At 35.1% G+C, this 19,328-nt stretch overlaps 1 protein-coding gene across 2 annotated transcripts in view; it reads right to left on the bottom strand.

The window, feature by feature from the left end:
• The window catches only part of LOC133527842 (adipokinetic hormone/corazonin-related peptide receptor variant I), a 228,414-nt gene extending 209,540 nt beyond the window's left edge, over positions 1-18,874 (bottom strand). For both annotated transcript variants that reach the window (XM_061865033.1, XM_061865034.1), the window contains exon 1: positions 18,529-18,874. The gene's annotated coding sequence lies outside the window, so the exon portion shown is untranslated. The remainder of the gene's footprint in view (positions 1-18,528) is intronic.
• Positions 18,875-19,328: the final 454 nt, after the last annotated feature.

Here is a 19,328-nt window from a genome sequence, read left to right as displayed (position 1 = left end):
ATTTAACCCTAAAAAGTTAGTAGGCGTAACTACGGGCTCTTGACTACTGTACGTAGTCTTACGGAGGAACTCGGATTGCCTTGCATTTTTACCCAAGCTGAAACGGAAAACTTCACTTTGGTCGATCAATAACAATTTCAAAGCTTTAAAGACCACGCGAATTATATGAAAATTACTTACATGAAACTTGATGAAACCTTGCGAAAATATGTAACGACACCTAGCTTGAAGGAGGCTCGCAGCCTCCCGTCACGAAGTATATCTGAGCATTAAATGTGCCGAGGACATTTCCTTGAAAGCGGTCACGGGGAGAAAGGGGCGCCGTATCGCCCAAAATATCAACGTCCGCAATTACCCGCTGACCGGGATTTCACAACTCTTCCCTACTGTTAACTAAATAATTATAATACCTACCTATGGCAATATATTGTGATCATCCTTCATGGCCTCGTATTTTAAGGATTATTCATTTCAGATGCTGAACCACCAGAAAAGTTTTTAAAAAGAGTTTGTCACCCAATTGAAGGACGCAATACGGACAAAATTCATCAAGCCGTTTATTTTGGTCGTGAACAAGATCTGGGGCTGATTCTGATTTAACATTGCGTTACGGTTTTGACACGACCTTGACGATATCTCATGTTGACTGGTGCAAAATGATTATGCCCAATTCGATCTTATATTTTGATATCAAAATTATGTCAGTTTGTTATAATTTTGTACGTCCATTTCGCTCGTAATTCTTCGTACATGTATTGGCGGTGAGTCGGTTCAAGGTCTTATCGTAAAAATATGAAAACCATAACGAATTCATAGATCGGAATCGGACATCGTCTACATCGTCTTCAAAGGCCTTTTACCAATCTTTTATATTTTATTTTCAGGTACCTTTCATTAGATTAGGTACTTCTTTAGCTTGTTGTCTACTCAGTAAGAGGATTACAGCGCCATGTAAAATATTTTTATTGGAAGAGCAAAGAAGAATTACTTAATATGTGATATAATAATGTTTTAGTTCCGACTAGGGTTTGCAAACCGGACTGATTTTCAATAAGAATGAGGCCCGGCTGAACCGGAGAGCATCAGGGGCAAAATTAATGAAATGTCATATTTTTACAAAGTTTTTTTCGTAATATGAGATAGATATAGATATAACGTATATTTTTTCAAATATATTAGTTTAGTATTTGTAAAGCTACTGTAATACCTCTCTGTATATATTAATCAATATACAGTATGTTTATTAACTAAAACCATTTACTCAAACCCTATTTAGGTCATACTGAGCAACTTTTATTATGAGGCTAACCCCGAAATCACGAAAACAAATTTGACTCATCCATAGGAAATGTCTACGCCAGACCAACTAAAACTTTATGCCGTGATTTTGGGGCTGGTCCCATAGTAAAAGTTACTCGGTATGACCTCGGGTTCGAGTAAATGGTTTTAGTTTAAACTGTATAATAAATTTATTATAAGGTCTAAAGAAAATTTATGGAAATAAACATATTTTGTTGCTTGTAAAAAATATGTATATTACCACCAAAGTAAACCAATAGTTCGAATTTAAAACGTAACTTGTTTTTATTAGGTACTTGTTTTTTTATTTTATTTCTAGGTTTAATTTTAGTTTTAATTTTGTAATGTTATATTTAGTCAGGCAATATACATTGTTTATGAGCTTAAAAACAACAACTGGTTTAAATCTTACCTCCAAAATCGAAAACAATGCGTGCAACTGGAATGTTTAGATAAGGAGTCCGAGGAGATAAAAACCGTGACCTCTAAAATGCGTCATACTACTTGCTCCATCCCCCAGGGCAGCGTATGTGGTTGTCTTCTATTCTTGGCGTATATTAATGACTTGCCAAAATGCCTAGACACAAAAACCTCCTGCGTAATGTTTGCCGACGATATATCGCTATTGTTTAGTTGCAAGAATAGTTCAGAATGCAATTCATACCTTAATGATAATTTTACTTCCGTAAAAGAATGGCTGAGTGACCATAACTTAGAAATTAATTTGATGAAAACTAAAATTATACAGTTGAAGCCCATACAAAAAAAACCCTTGGAAATAAATTTAGATATTGACTCATGTAAAATAGAAGAAGTGACACATTTTAACTTACTAGGTGTAACAATAGACTCGGCCTTAAATTGGAAAGAACATATTGAACATATTAAAACAAAAATATCAAAATTTTTATATGGGCATAATATACTAAAATCAAATACAGATTTCAAGTGTGCACTATCGGCATATCACGCATATGCTTACGCATGGCTCCGCTACGCCGTGGTGCTGTGGGGAGCCAGTACCGATTCCAAAAAACTGTTTGAGATGCAAAAAAAATGTATTCGTGTCCAGGCAAATGTGCATATCCCCAACAGTTGTCGCCCTTTCTTTATTGAATTTAAATTATTAACCTTGCCTTGCATCTATATTTTACAAGCCGCTCTCTTTGTTCGGGAAAATCCAGATTTATTCGAACTAAAGCAAGATAAGGAAAATACTAGAACGAAGTATAGAAATAAATTAATATTACCAAAAACCAACTTGGAAATATACAGAAATAGTCCTCATTATAAATGTATAGTTATAACTAATAAAATTCCTGATTATATAAAGCTAGAACCCCAGTTGACAGTATTTAAAAATTAATTAATTAAATTCCTTATTGACAAATGTTACTACTCTGTTAAAGATTTTTTTAATGATAATAATTTATAGCCTATAAAAAAGATATTATATGACATGTAATAATTGACCTATAGTATAAGTTTCTCGTTCTTGTAATTATTTTGTTAGTTAATTATGTAGGTACTGTTATTAGCTTTAAGTAATATTGTATGCCCCTACGGGGTGTCATGTTCTGACTTGTTCATATATATAACATCTTAATTGAAATGTACATGACTTCACAATGAATAAATGAAATGAAATGAAATGAAAAAAAAAAAAAAACCTAAAGTCGGACCAAACTGCATGGCATATCATAATTAGTGTAAAATTTCTATGAAAACCATCAGTATTTAACCGCCATCCGCCATAACACATTGTCACAAATGCAACCTCCACCGCCGGTTTTAAATGTAGGTTAAACAAGTGGCTACTTACTAATAAGTTTTATGATTATAATGATTTTTTCGACATGCCACTTACCTTAAAATTTAATTTTTAATAATTATGAATGTATAAATTAATGTAATATTAAACATGTAGGTATCCAATGAATTTCGGATTGTAAATATGTATAATTAAAAACAATAAACTTACCATATGCCATGTGTTAGATTTAATATACTTAAGTACGAAACGTTCTGTAACTATTGTTATCAATAAATTTTCATTTTCTTTTTCTTGAGGCCTTTCTCTAGTAACTTAATCGATTCGAATGGATTCGAAAACCAACTTTCAGTCAGTAGAAAAAAAAACAGGAACGTAGGTCTAAAAAGCACCATTACAGTCCCCGGCAAACTTGGCCGAATTACACCTTTCCACACAAAAGGAGTTTCGTTCTCATTTTAAAACTACGTATTCGATTCTAATAGAACTTTCGGACAGGACCATCGGCTTCGTAGGCAGGGTCACTACCCACTAGACCAAACTGGTCGCCATAGTAATTAGTTTATATAGCTTCAATTTAAAAATCATACGAAAGAGAGCAAAAATAATTTTTCAAACAAAAACTTAAATTCGCTGTACTGTTTCTGAAGCTACATAAACTAATAACAGACACAGATATACCTTATTCTATTGTAAGTACAAAGTTTTAGAGCAATCTAGCTAGTGGTTTTAAAATGAGATCGTGACTAAGTATGTTTGTATAGAGGACACCTTTAAAAATGTGTAACTATTAGATATTGATTATGAAAATTGCCACTGTAAAAATGCGTAATTTTATATTTGATCGAACTAATCGATTACTTCATTTTAAGTTAAAACTAAATTAAAATAACAATTCAAGAACATTGATATCCGCGATCCCGGGTACGCACGGCCGCTCAGTTCTCAGCGAGCTGCGTTCGGAGAAGGACCAGAGGGCACCGAAGTTCTTTCTCTTTTACCCCAATGAAGGCGTAACTAGAGTGACAGAGAAAGATGCCCGCAATTTACGAACTTCGATTTTCAGGGTTATATAACTGATGGAAGTTGTACTTCTATTTAACAAGTTTTTGCCTAGTTACAGTGTAGCAATTTACGGTAGTCCCTAGGGCGATTATGTTTCGTCTCCGTGGGCAGGATGGGAAACTCATTCCGTAGCGGCGCCAATCACGACACATTGAAGAGAAAACTTGGAGTATTGTATCAGATATCAGTTAAGTATCAACCTCAATGATATCCGTAAATTAAACCTTTTGGTAGGCTTCCGTAGCTTAATTGGTAAAGAGCAATGCGAGAATTGCAGAGGTTGCGAGTTTAAGTCTTTTTTTAACGTTGGGTAAATCCGTTTACGCATGCCACCTGGTCTGGGGCAAACTACGGGCGATGACGAAGTCACCAGTGGAGGACTACCGTCTAAAACCACCAACGCATCCCGACTCCGCTCTTAGAAAAAGGTGCCGCAGGGTCAGTATCAGCATTCGACCGCGTGCGCCTCGGCGGGCGGCCTGTAGGCTGCAGACATTTTGCGTGCTAGTTGGTCAGGCACCCAAGTCCTGTGAGCGTTTAACCGCAGAGACTCCCCCGCGCATAGCGCCTGGCTCTGCCCCCAGCCCATCGTCGGTAGAGTGGATGTGAAGTCCTGCCAGCAGCGTATTTTTTTTTTCATTTTATCCTTTGATATAACTAGTAGCTCTGTGAGTGGTAGACCTCGCGATGAGATCGATAAAACGATGGAGAGTGTTAAAATCAGAAAAGTGAGTCTTGACTGGGTCTATCCCACAAGGAAGTAATATCGGTTGTCTCCTTTTCCTAATTTATATAAACCAACAATTTTAGATCAAACTTGTGTTCTTTTCGCAGATGATATTTCAATAGTTTTTCCCTACGCTGCTTCTAATAACTATCTAAATACCATATATATATATATATATATATATATATATATATATATATATATATATATATATATATATATATATATATATATATATATATAAATTAATTGAAAACAAATTTATTAAATGACAAAAAAAACATCTAGTTAAAAATAATCTAGTTTATATGTAAGATCTATAAATTAATAAATAAGATGGTGATCCATAAATGCTGCCATAAATTTCATTAGTAATTTTGAGGTCTTTCTCAAAAAACTGCATCGATTCGAATCCTGAGTTTTTGACCTTCGCTCGATAGAAAAAAATTGTGTAAAATGCACTGTAAAAATTTGTACCAAATTATGCACAAAAACTAAAAATATGAATTGCTTCTAAAAATCAGCAATATCATCTTTGAGGGAACGTATCGATAACTTGTTTTTTAGATGTACAAAAATTTTAAAATTAAAAACATGATATCCGCGTTCCCGGGCACGCACTTTCACTCACAAGTATCTAACTGATATGATTCCCATATCGGTTTAATGTGTGGTGCGCGTTCGAATTAGCCTGCTAGTCCCCTACAATGGGCCATTTCTACTTGACTTCTGTCCCGGGGCCGGACTTATTAAAGAGCACGATATCGATAAACATTAACCCCCTTATTCATAAACGTGTACTAAAGTTACGATGCCGCTAATAATCGTTTGTCCCTTTCCATCATACCAATACGTCGGATACGTTTATGAATAAGGGGGTAAGTCTCCTCGAGTTCCACAAGGTTGGATGTGATTTTTCAACTTTTTAGGAGCGCCTAAACAAAAATGACACTTTTGTTATTTAAACTATTCTTTTTTTTTTTAGATACTCACATTTTACGTGCAACATGAGGATTACCTATAAAAGGTTATTGGCTAATGTCAATAATATTAGGTATGAGTTGCATTCTCGCGCGCGACTTCATACATATCCTGCGCGACTTAAAGTACGCAAGCCAATTTAATCAAAATGATGTCATTTAATTTACATTCGCCCGTGCGTCTCAATCGCGCCAATCCATGTACGTTCGAATTGGTCTCCCGGTATCTGGAAGCTGTTCCACGGTGGAGGATGCAAGTTTAACAGTTCTTGGTGTGGTGCAGTATAAGTGTGCAGTAGGTTCTAAATTTTTGAAAAATCGTAGCGCGTTTTACGATTTTTGTACGACACGGTTGCAAAATAAAAGTTAAATTAGCAATCTTGACGAAGTCTTTCCCTAGTAACTTCATCCATTCGAAACCTGATTTTTAGACTGTTCATGAGCGTCGCCAAGGGGGAGCTAAAGAAAAAAAATATGTATGCCCCACCCCTTGGCCGTCGCCATATGAAATGTCCCCAATTTCAGCACGATAGAAAAAAAATCCCGAACATAGGTCTAAAACGCACCTTAAAAAACCTCCTGAACCCACGGGGCTTTCTTTACCAGGTGTTTTTGTTGGAAGAAATAAGGGCCAGGTGACATCTAACGTTTTTAATATAAATAAATATAACAGGTCAATTTTACACGTCCGCTGCGGAGGTGGTCGAGTTCATCTAACGTCCGACTCACAATTTCGGAACATATTTACGGAATACAATTTCGCACCTTTTGGCGTTGAGACCCTTGGTCCGTGGGGTCCAAGCGCCCTTAACATGTTTAAGGAACTTTCTAAAATGATTAGGTCACCGGTGACCGCAGAGCTGGCAGCTTCCTCGCTCAAAAAATTTGTCTACGGCACCATGCCGCAGGGGGATAATTTTTTGTATTTTATTGTAAGGCTAGTATTATTTATTTTTAGATCTAGGTTTTTCTAACAATTAAAAAGAATTAATGTTATTGCTTCAAAAACCATTAAATATTAAATTAATTATTAATGAAAATTTATGGAATTATAATTTGATATTTACCACTAACTTTTCGCTAAAGGAAGACATCTTGAGGAAACCTTTTAAATTATTGTAACTGATCCCATGATATTTCACTCATAAAATAATAATTACTGTAGTAATTAATTTGCGGCTTTGTATTCCGCAGAAACAGTGTGGGCGTTTAAGTAAATTGATTTAGTGGCAGGTAATGTAACCAATGCAGTTAGCGCTGGTAACGATTGATTTATATTTTTTATACCCATCGGAACTGTGACGGTATATGCATTTATTACAGAACATTGTAGCGAGCCAGATGCCCTCTGCCTTCACTACTGAAATGTATCACTTAATTGTATGGGGAATAGTTTTATCTTAAGCTAAGCTTGAAGGAAAATATGGAAGGGATCTGTTCATATATTAATGTATAAAAAAGGCTAAAATTTCATTTATTGATATTCTACTCGTATAGATGTTTTTTGTTGTACCGAAGCAAAATAAATATATCCAAGTTTTGTAAGAAAATATCTGTGAAAAAAATTATCCAATTAAAAGTGTTTTACAAGAAAATATATTAGAGATATACATCTGCGAAGAAATTCATGTATTTATGGTCATAGTGCCAGTAGGACTATAGCACAAGCCCTCTTCATCAGCTTTATTTTCTTGTCCTGTGTATGTGTGCTTTATGGAATAAATGTCACTTCTATTTTCTTTCTTTCTTTTCTTTTCTTTTTTTCTCGCGCATGAGAGGCGGTCTGTGCCCAGCAGTGGAACGATAATATGCATTTTTTTATTATTATATTAGGATAATTTTACACACAGTAAGTATCTAAGACTTGTGTTGCGGGTACTAAACGACGATAGGTACCTATATATGTATCTAAACACTGAAGCCGATGGTCCTGAGTTCGAATCCCGGTAAACATATATACTTATATTTTTACATAAACACATATATTTGTTCCTGAGTCATGGATGTTTTCTATGTAATTAAGTATTTGTATATTATATTCTCACTATGTTCTCTTTTATGCATGTCTACTGACTATTTTATGTTTGTGTGTTTACGAATAAAAAAAAACTATTATATTCTAACCTTAATACATGGGAATTAAGGTCGTATAACTATAAATTTGAAAGCGACAAAAGAGCGTGTATACACTGTATACGGTCTCCCTTATACGATCTTTCACGACCGGTCTGGCCTAGTGGGTAGTGACCCTGCCTATGAAGCCGATGGTCCTGGGTTCGAATCTCGGTAAGAGCATTTATTTGTGTGATGAGCACAGATATTTGTTCCTGAGTAATGGATATTTTCTATGTATTTAAATATTTGTATATTATATATATCGTTGTCTGACCCACAACACAAGCCTTCTTGAGCTAACCGTGGGACTTAGTCAATTTGTTTAATAACGTCCCTATAATATTTTTGACGACCGGTCTGGCCTAGTGGGTAGTGGCCCTGCCTATGAAGCCGATGGTCCCGGGTTCAAATCCTGGTAAGGGCATTTATTCGTGTGATGAGCATGGATATTTGTTCCTGAGTCATGGGTGTTTTCTATGTATTTATAAATATTTATATATTATATATATCGTTGTCTAAGTACCCTCAACACAAGCTTTATTGAGCTTACTGTGGGACTTAGTCAATTTGTGTAATAATGTCCTATAATATGTAAAAAAAAAAAAAAAAAAACTGATATACTAGAAGATATCCATAACTCAGGAACAAATATTTGTGGTACCTAAACACACAAATAAATGCCCTGACCGGAATTCGAACCCGGGACCTCCTGCTTCATAGGCAGTCACTACCAACGAGGCTCGAACGCCGACAAATATAACTAGATAATTAAATTAATTTACCTATTATAACTAATTGCTAAATACACCCATATCAAACATATTAGAGAGCCAATTATTATCGGCTCAGCTGGTGTACGAAATATTGGCACATAACCCTCGTCAAATCATCCAGAATCACTCATTAAGATTAGGTACATTGCTGATACCTACAACTTATCCTATCAAACGAGGAATACCTACTTGTAATTACGAATATTTAATTATTTTATTTTCTTTATTCAGGATTATATATATTAAGGCCAATTTGAGAAGATCGTGAAAGGGAAGACCGTATACACGCTCTGTCGCTTTTAAATTTAGCGTTATACGACCTTATTTCCCATGTATTAAGAATAGAATAGATTTATTTTATTCGTAAATACACAATCAGAAGACATACATACTCATAGTATAGCTAACGAAAGTAATTGGATAATTGAAGAAATTTAATGACATAGTGTGTATGACATAAGTTTATGAAATTTCGCCACCTAAAGGTTGTCTGGAAGAGATCGCTGTTTAGCGATAAGACCACCTGTTGTTTACCTATAATTGAATTGATGCTGTATTCTTTTCTGTATTGAGGTGTGCAATCTCATTCTTTGTGTTTGTATTTCCGTTGCTCTAATTATCATATATAGTAAACACCCCTATAATGGAACAGGCACCAGTGATGGGATGGTATAGACAAATCCTGTAAAACAAGTATTTACCATCAGTTTTTAATCGCTGGCAATATTTAACCATAAACAAGAGCCAAATAGCTGCTTTAAGTTTAATTTTTCATTGATATTTGTTATGCTGATGTCAAAACGAATGGCGCTACTCTTAAATGTTCCAAGATTGGTGCCGTTAACATAGGTACCTTTTCTAGGGCTAGCTTAAAGCCAATACCATATACTCCATAGAGAAATAAGCTTTTACAGTGATCACTCCAAACATGTTAGCGGCTTCCCGTTCTCGTCCCTTCGTTTGACTTTTTCGATTATTATAAGAACTAGGAGCGAAAAACAATTCCATATACAATTGAATGTTTATTTACAATAACAATATACATAATGGATATATACAGATGATTACTATAACTAGCTTAATATATCTAAAATAGGCCCTTGAGGCATTGTTCCAAGGATGGTGGCGGCATTTCCTCGTTGTATCGCAATACTGATACGTTGTGCGAGGAAGCTGCCAGCTCTTCGGTCACCAGATACGTCAACCAGACGTTTCGCGATTTCTCCAAAAAACTTGTGTGCGCTGGGACCCCATTGACCTCAAGTTTCAACGCCAAATGGTACAAAATGATACTCTCACCGAGGCTCTTATATTTATTACGTTTCAAAATTTCGGCGCTTTCCGCCGCTGCGCCCGCTTTTACATTAGTCCGTTGGAGGTGGGACGGTGCCAGTGTGTCTACGCAGGTAGCATCCCACATTAACATCCGTCCCAAGCTCCAAGGAACCAAGGACACCCCATCAGGCCTCTTGCCATCATCCCTGATAATTCCAGTCGACTCAAGAAGAGCAGGCACATATTATATTATATTCCATATTATTTTGTAAATACTCCTAACTCTTATATTAGTAAAAAAATCAAAAAAAGGGCCGTAGCTGGTTAATCCATTAAAATATATAAAACTATTTTCCACCATTTCAATACCCAGGGAGGAAAATGAGGACTACGCTTGTACGGAGAAGCAGTCATCCCCTTTCGTCTTAAGTAGTAGCTCGAGTTCTTTAACTTGTTAAAAACCCGAGTCTTTTGTAGAGAGTTGAGTCATTTTCTGAGCTTCGTAAAAACGAGTCAAGTTCTTCAAATTTAGACTCAAAGACTCGTGTTCCTATTAACACTAGTTATTTAAGTTAGTATGTGCGAGCGAGACTGACTCAAATCTGTAGAAATTTGCTACACAGTTGCGTGTAAATGATGAAACGGGACTCGGAAACAGTACCTAATAGATAATTCTCTTATCGTTCTACGGATCTGTTCAACTTGTAAGATATACGGCCCGATTCAAACATATCCGATACGTCAATTATTAGGGGAGAAACGTCACTTTTGACCCTGACATATCGGAACCATCGTATCTAGACCTTATAGTTGACGTATCTTAAAATTCGAATCGGGCCAGTTGCGTTCAAAATCGGCCAAAAGCAAGAACAAAGAAGTACCCACAGAATTGTCCCCAAAGGACATACCTACAGTACAACCACATCTTGTTTATTAAGTAAATATAATTTTCGCTGTAGGTATGCGGGAATGGTTGACCACAAAAGGCTTCACGGGTCACCGGAGGCCCTCATCGGTTACTTTTTACGAACATAATAAACATTATATTTTCATTTTCGGGTCCTGTTAGGGACAGCACAATGACACTTTTTTGGGTTTACCTTTTAGGCATAAATGGTAGTATAAAAAGCTTTAATATTTTACATCTCAATGTTATCAGTAAATAGGCCCTTTTTAGTCTCCTTGGTAACGAAGGGAAAATGAAAATACACGAAGATGGCAATGGAAATGAATAATATGAATATGACATGCTTTTTGAAGAGGGGAAACGAATTACGCAATCATCGCTTTCGGTTGGAAACCGCCGGAGGGAAGCCGTGTCTCCGGGCGCCCTGAGAACCTACCCTAGCCAACATCAAAAATATTTAAATCTTTATCTTTATATTTTCGATTTTTCGATGTTGACGGTAGGGATTACAATCCGGTCCGGCGGATACGGTAATCCAGACAGACAGATGACACCATGATAACCACCACCATGATGATTATCCACCATGATGCAGATGTTATAGTCGCGTTCATTGTAAACCAACTCTCTTATATTAAAAAAAAAGGAATATTTTTTTGTGTTTGTTATCTTCATGTGTTTTTGTGTAATCTTTGTAGTAGTAAGTAATTCTTCTTTTTCTTGGATTTTTTGTCTGTAATGTTATAATGTACTGTATGTGTTATCTGTCGTGACATCACCGAATGCGCTGGCTTCATAGCTAGCTAGAGTTGGGTCCATTCCGTGATGCGCACTTAAGTTCTGTTCTTCTGTTGCCTGTACATGTTCGTACGTGTTTGTGACTGTCACGAATAAATGTATTTTATCTTTATGTATCATTATCAGATGGACATAACGAAACTAAGGGTTCCTAGTTGACTATGGAATCCTAAAAAGCAGAGATCAGAAATACTTATATGTAGGTACTGTGTTTATCCAGCTAAAAGCTAAAGTGATCCCAAGTCTACTTAGTTTGAGACGCGAACATACTGTTAATTACTAAAGCTTTAGTCTTTGTGAAGTTTTAGTCGCCCTAAGATATAATTACAAAGATATCACAGCCCGTCAAAAGACGCAAATAATTAGGTGTACTTACAACATTACCTTCGAACATTTACTCATATGGGCGTCGCTAAGAGTCATCTGAATATACTTACCATGATTTAGGTACCTACCCGTCGCGACCGTTATTAGTCTATTATTATTAGTGTGTTGCCATGGTAACCATACGACGTGACAGTTCGTGGACTAATAATATTAGTCTAATACCGTTCGTGAATAATAGAAACTATACATGCCATATAATATTATAACGGATAAAGCAGGATACCTAGACACCAACTACGAAAAATAGCAGGATTAAGGATTAGTTATAGGACATAACTAAATAGACACATATCTCTATAATATGGGTAAAACAGCCCTATGTGCAGAGGTCCTATTGCGAAAACCTAAATTCGCAAATTGCGAGGATCTTTCTCTTTCAGTCCAATCAAGGCGTAATTAGAGTAACAAAGAAAGATGCCCGCAATTTGCAAATTTCGATTTTCGCTGTTTTAGTCCAGAGCGTACATTAGGGTGTCCCGTGGAACACGAAATTTTGAATTCAGGAACCTAATAGGATTCAAATGTTGCGTATTTTTTTGTAGGTTACAGAAAACATTATATAATTTTTTTAAATATATTTTGACGGATAAAATATAATATTATTTTACTAAATTTTCATTTTATTTTAATAACCTAAAAAACGTCATATTTTTATAAGACTATATGGCTAGCTATAAGCTAGTGTTTAAAAAAATAATTCTGAAAATAAGTACAAATGTTTGTTTATTTTGCGCCTTATTATTTTTAGCGGTCAAACTTCGAAGCTCTGTTACGTGGTTTATATTAAAATATATAAAGATAAATGATATAATTTTCTTTTAAATTTTACGCCGTACATGGACACAGAGGAAACCAGGTAAGTAGGTAGACTTCTACCTACTTGCAGTTCAGAAGAATGTGTTTTGTGGTAAATACTTATTTAGGAACAGGTATCAGGTGTACCTGATACACCTGATAGCTGTAGATATACACCCTCTCCGATATCTACACCACAACTACACTAAAGGAGGCCGTTAACAACTTGAGAACCTTGCCAGATTTCGTGAGGAAAAAAGGGTGGTTAGAGTAGCGCTACCGTTGAAAAGCTTGATTATATCACTATTGTATAAACACAATACTTTTCCTACGAGTCATCTAAAATAATGCTTTATTTACTATAAAACCTAAAAATTTAAATTGGTTAATATCTTAGTAGACAAAAATGTAGACACAAATGCGCGATTCCCGCCCCGCGCCCGTTTAGTCTTTTCTATGGGGGCACGTGATTAGTAATTTTTTTACAGTTGACAACAGCGTATCTAAATTAATCTTATAGTTGAGTGGGAGCCCATACATTAAAAGTACGCAATTATAATTTGGAATACGAAATCAACAATTACCGTCTACGAGTATAAATAAAATTGACCTAAGGTCTACCTGTTATGGCTATTATGTTCCGCAATCCTACCTTTACCAACTTCGCTAAATTGACTTGTTTTTAGCTTATTTGCTTACTTATGCTTATTATTTATTTATATGACGAATGTACAAATTACAGTTCAAATTCAAAACTTAATTGGTCAGCATTGTGTCTGACAAGCAAATATTAATAAATATGTAGATCAGCAATGAATATTATGCGGAATTGCTTCATAATGTATCATGATCATATTCAAAATATATTAGAATTCAAAATTTATTTGCATTCAATATTCAAATACATATACTTACTCTGAATCAAATATTAAGCGACAAACGCAGCGTTAGCCGCACACCCATTTTACTCTAATAACACTACATTATATGGAAATTGCTTCTAAATGAGCAATTTTATTTTTGAGAGAAGAAATCGATTATTATTATTATTATATAAAACAATGTACAAATGGCGGGCTTAATGCCAAATGGCACTCTCCAACAGTCAACCATAGGGCCAAACAGAATAGAAACACAGATTACTTTTTTGTTATAACTTACAGCATATTAAAATCCAAAAACATGATATCCGCGGTCCTGAGACTCCCGAGTAATCACATCCTTCTCGCTCACTATTACGCTCAGTGATAGTGAGAGAAGTACACGAACCTACAGGACATAGATATTTGACAAGCAAATAGTATATTAATGTAAAAAAATGTTACTTCATTTCTACTTGGATAAGATTCTACTCAACTTTAATCTAAGTAGATTAAGATTTTTGTTTGAATTATCCAGTCGTTTAATAAGATTTATTTGTGTGATGTTTTAAAAACATGCCATAGATTTCAAATACGAACGAGGTTATTATTTAGTGATTTAAGGATAAATTAATAATAAAACGTATTTCAACTATTCTTAGAAGACCAATTTTCGTGTCAGTAAAATCCAATTTTCGTGGACAGACAAATTCCCGTGCCCAGATCAAATATAACATTCATATATCGTTCAATGTTTCTTGGGATTTTACTTGATGATAGGTGTCACTGGACACATCATATTGAAAGCGTGTGTAAGAAAATAAACAGTTTTGCCTATGCCCTTTGGCGTTTAACGAAAATTACTAGCCAAAAAACAGCAATCTAAGCGTATCATGGCTACGTGTCATCTAGTCTACGATATGGTATAACTGTATGGGGTAACGGGTCAAATATAAATGGATTGCTTATAGCTCAAAAGCAGTGTATACGCGCGATTTGTGGTGTTTCCGTATTAACTTCATGCAGACCATTATTCAAAAAACTGAATCTTCTCACTGTTCCTTGTTTATACATATTTGAAATGTGTGTATTTGTAAAATGCAATCAAAATCTATATACAAAAAATGACGAAATATGTAACTTTAATACGCGATACCCTAACAAACTGATATGTCCGAGAACTCACACGAGTCTGTATAGGAAAAGTTGTTATCCCATGAGCATACGTTTGTTTAACAAGCTGCCAGATACTATTAAAAGCCTTACATTACAATTATTTAAGAGACGTTTATTTCAATGGCTTAATGAACAGACCTTCTATTCAATAAATGAATATCTGGATAAGTAAACTGCTACAGCTCAATTTATTTGTATTATACGATATAATTAGTCTTTAATATTTGTTATTTTGTATGTTAATATTGCTATGTAAATACACATGAATTAGTTTTAGACATTATTTAAGTGCATGTTTAGTATTAGGTAAAAACTTTAAAATTTGCATGTCACCGTGTGACAAGGTAGCTTGGCTCAGTTAACTATAAACTGCAACATCCTATGTATACCCTATCTTTCGCAAATAAATAACTTATGACTTATAAGGAAAATGTGAAAAAAATCAATGCCGCTGTATTATTGTTAAACATTGTCATAATAAGTGCTTGTTTATTGCGTAACTTGTATTGTTTTTTAAGTTAGCTATTTATAAGTTGTCTTTAAGTGAAATTTCTGCAATTTCTTAGATAACAAAAATTTATTTAAACCGAAACCGAAAATACCATTGGGGAATGCTATTTTTTTCACATTATCTCGGAAGTTTACCGAAGAAAAGTTATGAAATTCTTACATAATATTAACATTACTAGAAATTTCACAGGAAAAATATAATCGGACCTCTATGTCTGTAAGGAACCCTCGGTGCGCGAGTAAAACGAACTTTGCCGGATTGGAAGTTGCAAAACCGATTAAGAGTTTTGATACGATACGGCTGAAAATTCCTGGGTTTTCATTTAAAATTGATCGAGCTTTGAAATTAACCAGGTTTTTTAGCGGTGTTATTATTAAATTGAAGTTATTTAAGCTCACATTGAAATTTAGAGAGTGGAGCTGAAATAATTTTTATCTTGATCCTCGTATGATCATAAGTTTTGAGAGGAATGCAAACTCTAATAATTCAATTAAGTAAGTACTGAAATGTTATACGGTTTTTTTAACAACTTGACTATAATTAATATAAATTTATTTAAAAAACCCTTGTGTGGTTTTAATTATAGTTTAAGTACGTTAGCATTTAGGGGGTGCCGGCACGACGCTGAAAAAGTTAAGAGTATTTTTACTGGCAGGAAAATATCGGAAAAAATTGAATAATATAGTTTGATGTTTAACCTTTTCGCAACCACGTCAACGATGTAATAAAGTGTCAATTCCTAATCCCTAATTCCTAGTCCTAATTCTTCCAAGAGTCATTAAATTTCACTTTTTATCTGCTCCGTAATACTTTTATCTGTTTCCTTATCCGTACCTATAGCTGGCATTTTTACGTAAAATTATTTACTTCTTCTTCTTCCTCGCATTGTACCGGCATTTTGCCACGGCTCATGGGGTCCTCTTAACAACTAATCTCAAGATTTGACGTAGAATTATTCATCTTGTACCTGTAAACTAGCGAAATAAATTTATTCGGTTACCTAAATGGTTCGGATTCAACTAATCAATTTAGAATCAACTATATTCATTTTTATTTTTTATAACATGGTTGTTGATTGAGTAATAATATAGGTACCTAATATGACGCATTTCAATATAATTTATTTCAATATTCGTTACTTTTTCTTCGTCTCAAAACGTACAAACACACGAGGTAAATCATATATGTTAAGCTGTTGAGGAGATCATAGTTAATATCAGTAACTACATTAATTTTTAATATCCGGGAGACCGAGCTTTCCAAGCTTTCTTTTGAATTATTAGAGTTTATGAGAGAAGCTCGGTCTCCCGGATATTAAAAATTTATGTAGTTACTGATATTAACTATGATCTCTATGAAAATTCGATTTAGAGCCTTATAGGTCTTAACCTAGCTAGACCGAATTTTCGCCCCCGAAAACCCCCATAAAGCAAATTTCATCAAAATCGTTAGATCCGTTTCCGAGATATACAAATATATACAATAATTGCTCTTTTAAATGTATAATAATTTTAGTACCATTCCGTACTTTGTACAGTGAAAATAGTATTAGGTCCCTAGTGATTTTTATATTGTTTGTCACTATGACAAGGTACAAAATGGTACAGAAATTAGAATCCTTGACCGAACACATTTGGTTGCGTGTCAACACAACGGGTGTGAGCCAATAAGGTTTCAAGTTTCATCCCGTGTCGTCTTTTTCTCATTCTAGAATACTCATACGTTGTTATTAATGACAACACATTAACGGCAATATAAACAACACGAGATTACACTAATATCTGTTAATTAAGTTCTTGAGTAATAGATTTTATTTCTTTATTTAAATAAAGGTAATGAATATAATTATAATCACATTTAACTCCGTAATTGCCACTTAAGTTACTTTTTCTGCAACTTTAAATAAAATTGTTAGGTATTTAAGTACTTCGAATTTACTTTTATTTAACAAGGGGGGCTGATATTTGGAGTAGATTTCCAATAAATCAATATTTGGATTGTCGTCAATATTACCCTGGTATGTTGATTGTAGACAACTTACATGCAATGGCACGAGTGTGGTAGGTATTCATACAGATTTTGTTTACCGTTTTTAGGCGTTGAAATACATAGACACAGATACAAATATGAAAGGATCATTTCAATAGTGACGCTTGCGAAAACGTTACTTTTCAATACGTTTTTTTCCTACTACGTCGGTGGCAAACAACCATACGGCCCGCCTGATGGTAAGCAGTCTCCGTAGCTTATGGAAGCCTGTAACGCCAGAAGAGTTACATGCGCGTTGCCGACCCTAACATTCCGCACCTTCAATGAGCTCTGGCAACCTTACTCACCGGCAGGAACACAACACTATGATTAGGGTCTGGTGTTATTTGGCTGCGGTTTACTGTAAGGTTGGATTCTGCTCTAGATCTGGAATGATATCCGCTGTGCTGTGCCCTACCACACAAAGCGAGATGACATTCACGGTGCCCACACCTCTCTTTTGGACGTAGTTTAAGGACATACCCGGGTCCAGGTATTCTACTTAGCCGTTCGTTACACAGCCGATTTTTGGTCTGATGCTAATATTGGTATTATACGCATTGGTTTAAAAAAACTCAATATCAAGTCTATAATCGGCTTAAATATTTAACATTATCCATTAGTATTAATAGCGTTTTACGACCGATAAAAATATTAGACCATAGGTACCGCAAATCCGGGAAATTTCTTAATTTCACACAAAGCTAGGGTTATTATTAAAATATGTAGAAATGCTTAAGTAAGAATGTAACTTATACGTTGAACTCAATAACTTGTTATTACTAATTACCGTATTCATGTCTAGATAAGAAAATATTATTTTGACGCACATTGAAATGTACCTACCTATATGTAATTATTGTACTTGTTTTCAAACAAATAAAACTATTATTAATGTTTAAAATTGTGCACAAAAAACGTTAAGAATCCAAATAAAAACGAGAATTTAAAATTTCACTCAAAGTTTCCGAAGTTTGCGCTCATAAAAGTTACATTATAAAACTTCTTCAACACTCTTTTAAAATTTAATACATAACATAAGTAACATGTTAAAAACTCACCAAAAAGTAATGTAATCCGTAAGTCACTCACAACACTACACTTGGTCACTCACTGCCCAGCCGTGGGACGTTGGGTTGAGACGCGCGCGCTCTAACTACTGCGGGCGGGCGGCGCCCAGATGTTATCTGAAGGAGGGCGAGGCCACGGCGTCCGCGGGTAGCGGGCGAAGCTATCGGGGCCCTGCGCGTTGGAGGGTTTGCCATCTTGTGGCCTGAATCGGAAACATAAACCTGTACCTACCCTAATACTTCACGCCAAAGCAAGAACTGCCATCTACCGTTGGTATAAGTATAAAATAGCTTTTAGTTATTATAATCATGAAATAAGTATATTAGTCGAACAATCAGTTCAATGAATAAAATTAATGATGTGCCCAAATGACAGATCAAATATTTATTTTTAAATTGTTTGAGGTCAAAAAATAGCTGAAAACCTCTCTGGATAAAGCTACACCGTTTACAAAATAGTTTGATTTACAGATAAAAATCACTAGTTGGGGATTTCCGGTTTAACTTCAAAATGGCAAAGTAGTCCCGAAAATATTTTTTTGTTTTGTGCTCGGAAATTCATTCATCGGAAAACAGAAACATGGTCGCCCTAAATCCACTTGGCGCCGTTCTGTGGAACAATAATTGGGTGTATTAGGGATGGGGTCTGAATAGGTTACCCAAGCTGCCCAGGACCGGAGTCAGTGGTCGAGAATGGTTCGAGCCCTACACCCCAGTAGGGGGTAACAGGATGGAAAGAAGAGAGAAGAAGAGTGTATTGAAAGCTTTATATGCAGTGAACTAACGCGGAA

The sequence above is a fragment of the Cydia pomonella genome, chromosome 18, assembly GCF_033807575.1.
Source record: "Cydia pomonella isolate Wapato2018A chromosome 18, ilCydPomo1, whole genome shotgun sequence".
Taxonomy (NCBI): Eukaryota; Metazoa; Arthropoda; class Insecta; order Lepidoptera; family Tortricidae; genus Cydia; species Cydia pomonella.
Note: the sequence above shows the minus strand (reverse complement) of the source record. Positions and strands in the feature narration are given on the sequence as shown.